Genomic DNA, 6,629 nt, shown 5'->3' with positions numbered 1-6,629 from the left:
AACAACACATAAAGCCAAATTCACTCATTTAAGTTTCACATCACTAATTAAGTTTGAACCTAACCAACTAACCGAATTGGGTTTGCCATAACAAACTACAACAAAATTTTGGATTTGCAACTAACTTGTTCAAAATGCTACCATAATTATGGATGTGAATTTCGATGACATTTGAACTTGCATCTCATAACAGAATTTGAAGAAAAAAGCTCTATAAAAATCCATCACTCAACAAGGATCAAGGAGTCTTCTTCAATTGATCAAATATCCAGAAATCACAATCATCTAACACTCACTATTTTCCCCCTGACTTCATTCAACTAAAACATAAATCACCTTCAATCATTGAATCAAACATAAATTCACTCATCAAAAAGTCAATCTTTTTCATTCAAGCACGCGCGTCCAAGATTCACAATTCACAAATTCAATCATCATATAACACAATTTTGTCATATCTCTCTCAAAATCCTCTCAATCTTGCAAACTCGGAATCAACATACAAGATAAGAAGAGGAAAATTTGAAGTGAAGTAGAGAATCAATACCTTTTGGATTCATCGGAAATTCACCATGTCGGAGCTCAATCACAGTGAGTTTTTCTTCCACGACATTGGACTCGATTCACATTCTTGGTTTTTTGCCTCTTTTCGATGCGCCATCTATGATTCATTCTCTAGGGAATTTGGAGTTTAATCATGCGTTGGGTTCAAAATTTTGTTAGGTTTCGGTTTTGATTTTCATTTGAACGTCGGGTGTGAATTAGAACATGATTGAGGAAGGTTGTGGAGATCGCAGTTGTGTACCAAAGAACTTTATTTTTCACGATTTCGTCGCGACTGAGGTTGGATTTTGGACTTGGTGATACGTTGTTTGAACCATGGAAAATTGATTTGAGCATGTGAATTTATTGACTTGGTGAATATGAATTTGGTCATGGATGAACCTGAGTTTGGGTTTCACTGCGTGTATGTGTGGTTTGGGCCTAAGGCCCAAACTTGCTTTCCACCATCCAGTTCACTTCCCACACCCCTGTTCATAATTAGGCTTTAACTTCTTTTGTTAATTTCATTAACTTGTTAATTATTTTATTAATTATGTTGATTAATGATGATTTGCGAGTTAGGTGATAATTAGGATTAGATTATGGTTAGATTTTTTAGTTTAATATTTTCACCATAAAATTAAAAATTGATTTTAATTAGCATTTAGTTAGTTTTATCTAATTTTAATTAATCTTGATTGTTAATTCATCTTTCACTCATTTTTGGCATAATGACCTTTTTGCCTCCAGGGTTAGGATTTTCACATGTGTATGCTCCCTTAGTTTAAAGATTGCATGAATTCAATTAGGTTAATTTGCTTGATTTAGTCCATTAGTTTTAATCTTGTTAATGATTTTTGTATTTTGATCTTTTATTGTAAATGTTGATCATATTGATATAGTTGAGTTGAATTGCCATGTTGTTTACCATGTTAATCACCATGATCATTTGCCTTGATTAAAGTTTGTATAGTTTTTGACATGTGTTAGTCTTGATGTTAATCCATGAGCCATGATCCACTTTTATGCTAAATATTGATATTTTGATCATTAGTTTAATGCCCACTTGAATGTCCATTAGATGATGATTAAATTGAAAATGCAATTTCAATTTATCATGTTTTCCTTGTTTAAATGCCGTTTTTTATCATGTACATATGATTAATATCCATTCTTTATTGATTTTCCATGTGGAATTCATGAGTTAAACTTTAAATACTTGTTTAGTCTTTTTTTTATCTCATTCTAACTCAATTACCTTGTATGGTTACTTAAATCATTTGGCTTCAAGTTTGATCTCTATGTATTTCATTATCACCATTGTGTTTTACCTTTCATTTGCATTTGTATTGCTTGTTAATACTTAGGAGTACCATGCCACTTGATTTTTGTAGGCATGGTACTTGGTTTTGTAACTTGTATGATCCCATTTTTATGCTTTGTATTGTTTGGTATCATCCCCCCATTGTGAGTTATATGTCCCCCTCTCCCATGAAAGTGTAATAGTCTAGACTTATCGTTCTTTTATTGCTTTCATTGCATGCTAACAAAAAAGATAAAATCAAACGATAAAGACATATTTTTCAAAATACAAAAAACACATTTGATCCAATGTCAAGTATTTTCCAAATTAAATCAAATCAATGGCAACTCGAGTGCTTGATCTAACGTCAAGTATCTCATCCTCCATTCCATTTTTGTCCTATCTTTATCGTTATCTCATTCAATCCATTCTATTCTTATCTCATTCTATTCTTGATCCGTTCTTATTCATCAAACCATTTTCATAATAAAACTTGGATGAAAATGGGATGTACGTGCTTGTGCACAACACTTAAGTACTTGAGTTGTCGGTTGTACCTAGCATGGTGGCTCGATGCTTGACTTCCATTCAAAACACTTAACAAATAAATGATAGTCTAAATCATTTCTCTAAGAGTTAAAGAGTGGTTAGGATGAATTTGTCCTCTCAACTCTTGAGTATTCTGATTGTCGGTCGTACTTAGCCGGTGGTTAGTGTTAGAACAAGATTTGGTTCTGCATCTATACCTTGAGTTTTGATGATACCAATGTTCTATTTGTGTGAGAACAATTTTGGTACCCTAATAGTTTGTTATCATGTAACTTTAACAACTAGTTCTGATTTTGATCATATGATGTGCAACATCATTAGTTTCTGAACTTTGCGTTCCAAATTCTCTTTTGCGCTGCAATTAGAAGTTCTGAAAGACGTTAATATTGTTGCTGTAATGTTCTTTCTGCTTCTGTGTTATCTCACCCATCAGAAGCTTCTGATGAGACTTTAGATTGATGTTGCAATATTCTCTCAGTTTTTGCTTCTAGGCGTGACTTTGATCAATAAGCTTCTGAAGAATGGAAAGCTTTTGAAGTTGTGTTATGTAGCTGAAGATTCTGAAGATCTCAAGACAGACGATTGAAGTTATCAAGGTTTTGACTGAAGATTCTGAAGACTCTGAAGATTCTAAAGACACTGAAGAACTCAACTAGACTACTGACACTGTCAAGGTTCTGATCCAAAGTTCTGAAGTTTTTGAATATAATTATTTACTTCTTCACTTCATGCTTCAATCATATTTTCTCAGAAGCCAATGAATCTGAAGATAAGATCAAATGGGAACATGATCAAATAGTACATAGTACAAATTGAACAACATTTCCACTACCTGATTTCGTGGGTAAGGACTGTAATATTCATCACACTTTTACTGAATACGTGGGAGAAAGGACAATACATGGTATCATTACTTTCTCATTCAATAGTGAACAAACTCTCAAGGAGCTTTCCCCATTTTTCCCTCCAACGGTCACATGCTTACACTATATAAGCATGCATTGGAGACATGAAGAAATTGCTGATATACACAAGTATTTTGACAAGCTAATTTTCTTTGTGAAAAGCTATCATCTTTTGTATACAATGTTCTTTAAGTATTTATTATTCATTTGTGTAAATCTGCTTTTGTATAAGCATCTTGTAACACATAAACTTTTATTCAAACTATTTGTTTGATTCCTTAAGGAGGTTATCCTTGAGAAGACAAATAAGGTTGTTCTTTGTGAGTCCTTGAGGAGACTAAGGTTTAGTTGGATCCTTGAGAAGAAAAAGAAGGGTATTCTTTGTGTTTATTGTAATTTGTTGATTAAGTCCTTGTGTATAAGGCAAATCACATTGGCGAGTGGATCGAATTAGCTTTGAGTTTCAAGCTAACCAGGATAAAAATCTCTGTGTTTTTATCTCTTCATTATTTAACTTGTTAGTGGTGTTTTTTTTGTTTTGGAAAAAAATTTTGCTTGTAAAACCCAATTCAAACTCCCCCCTTCTTATGTTTTTCACACCTTCAGTTAGACGCTCGGTTCCCTCTAAGTACCAATGATTAAACTCGTAAAACAAATTTCATAATTATAATCAAATCAAAGAGATTATTCTGCCTTAGGGCACCCTCCATGTCTCTCATTATCTCATTACCGACTACCTGCAATATCACTCCCCATTCCTCAATAGTGTTGCATTATCCTTCGTGGAACCAAATACCGGTTTTTTTTTGGATTCCATATATACCCTTTTAGGACAAATGAACAGTCTCCACCTTGTGAACCGAGAGTTATTTGTCTTATTGTCAAACATTTAATTCTCTTTATTTTCGGCCCCACCATGTATTGGTTCATGCCTCGACCCCATCATGCATTGGTTTATGCCATCTTTACTCATTGGTTCAAAGTTTATTTCCCTTATGGGTTCCTGCAATACCATTGTCTTTTGGTGACAAATATACTTTTCATCATTTCAGTCATACTCTGTTACTCTTGTTTGTCTTGTCAGTCCTAGTTGCTTAGACAAACACCCCTTTGTTGTTTTCATTTCTTTGTTCCGTCTTAGTTCTACGAACTACGGAGCTATGACTTTCTCATTGAATGATGAGAATACGTAGGCACAAGGATTTGAATCATCGGTGAGAATCCTAATTATTGATTCCCATTTCATATTAATAATCTCTTCTTCCTTAGGCTACCACCCATATCTTTAATATCTTCAATCATTAAACCATTCATCTCAGGGACATGTTATCTCTCTTTGGAACCAAATACCATATCCCTTTGGAATTCCATGTATACCCTTTTAGGACAAATAACCAGTATCCACTTTTAAACCGAGAGATGTTGTCTTAATGACAAACATTTAATTCTATTTGTTTTTGGCCCCACCATCTATTGGTTCATGCCTTGGCCCAACCATGCATTGGTCTATGCCACCTTTATCTTATGTTCAAATATCATTTCCTTTATGGATTCCAATAATACCTTTATTTTTTTATTTCAAATTATACCTTTCGTCACTTTTACCAAACCTCTCCACATTAATTATCTCTCTTTATCCTTACATTCATTTCCATTACATTATTCACCACCTTCATTCAATATCTTCTACCAATCATTCACTCCATGTGATATACTCTCTCTTTGAGCCAAATACATTATTTCTTTGAGCTCCATCCAGTGCATGCCTTTGAACCGAGTGTTGTTTGTTTTATTGTCAAACATTTAATTCTCTTTGTTTTCGGCCCCACCATGTATTGATTCATGCCTTGTCCCCATCATGCATTGGTTCATGCCACATTTACTCTCTAGTTTAGATTTCATCCCTTTATGGGTTCAAACCACATTATCCTTTGGTTTTAACCATACCTTTATCACCCTTCTTTCATCTCCCACCTTTAGTTCTATGAACTACAAAAATCTGAATTCCTTATTTCACTATAAGGATACGTAGGCATAAAGGCCATAATTCTCACTGAGCACTCTATCTATCCTTTTATTTTCCTCTTATTCTTTCACGAGTAATATTTAGATATAACACTCATCCAAGAAAGAACAATCAAAACAGTTCCTGTTGAGTACAACAGATGTGAGGGGTGCTAATACCTTCCCCTTGCATAACCTACTTCCTTACCCCTTTCTCTTCCCCTAGGTTTTATCGATGTTTTTCCTTTCCTTAGGGAATAAATAAAGTTCTATGGAGACTCTGTTGTATCTTCGAGTGTGCGGTGCATTCAGGTATATTTCTGCTAGCTTCAACTATGAAGGACAATCTCTTGAAGTTGTATGATTCTCATGAGAAGTTAATTATACAGTCTGAACTGGGAAGCAACAAAACATTCAAGGTGAATGTGGAAATAACTGAAACTAAATACCTTAGTGCAGAAGGTATTGAAGGTGACAGTGAGTTGTGATTTAAGAGATTTGGGCATCTAAACTTTAGAAGTTTAGGGCATCTGAGTTCTAAGAAGCTGGTACATGACATTCATAAATTGTGAAGCCTAAGAAGTCATGTGAGATATGCATGAAAGGTAAGCAACCTAGATTTCCATATGCATCAGAAGTAGCTCCAAGAGAAAAACATGCTTTAGGAGTAGTGCATTCTGACGTATGTGGACCATTTGAAGTACCTTCACTTAGAGGAAACAAGTATTTTGTCTCATTTGTGGATGATTTCACAAGAATGACATGGGTAGCACTCATCAAGTTTAAGCCTGAGGTATTTGTCAATTTTTAGAAGTTCAAGGTGAAGCCTGGAAAATAGAGTGGTCAGAAGCTGAAAATTCTCAAAACTGATGGTGGATGTGAGTACAACTCTATAGAGTTCAGAAGGTTCTATGAAGATAATGGAATTTAGCATGAGGTTACTGCTCCATACACTCTTAGACACAATGGTCTTGTTGAAAGAAGAAACATAACTTTACTTAATATGACAAGGAGCATGCTGAAGGAGAAGAAGATACCTCACACTTTATGGGGAGAATCTATTGTCACTGCGACATATGTATTCAGCAGGTGTCCAACTAAGAAGCTGGAGGGAATTTTTCCTTTTGAGAAGCGGACTGGAGACAAGAAAAGTGTGAGCCATCTGAAGGTTTTTGGTTCTGTTTGTTATAAACATGTACCAGATACTAAGAGAAGGAAATTGGATGACAAAAGCAAAGTTATGTTGCTTATGGGATACCACATTACAGGTGCTTATAAGCTTTAATGTCTTGTTACTAACAAAGTTGAATTCAACAGAGATGTCA

The sequence above is a fragment of the Lathyrus oleraceus genome, chromosome 5 (genome assembly GCF_024323335.1).
Source record: "Lathyrus oleraceus cultivar Zhongwan6 chromosome 5, CAAS_Psat_ZW6_1.0, whole genome shotgun sequence".
In the NCBI taxonomy this organism is placed as follows: Eukaryota; Viridiplantae; Streptophyta; class Magnoliopsida; order Fabales; family Fabaceae; genus Lathyrus; species Lathyrus oleraceus.
Note: the sequence above shows the minus strand (reverse complement) of the source record.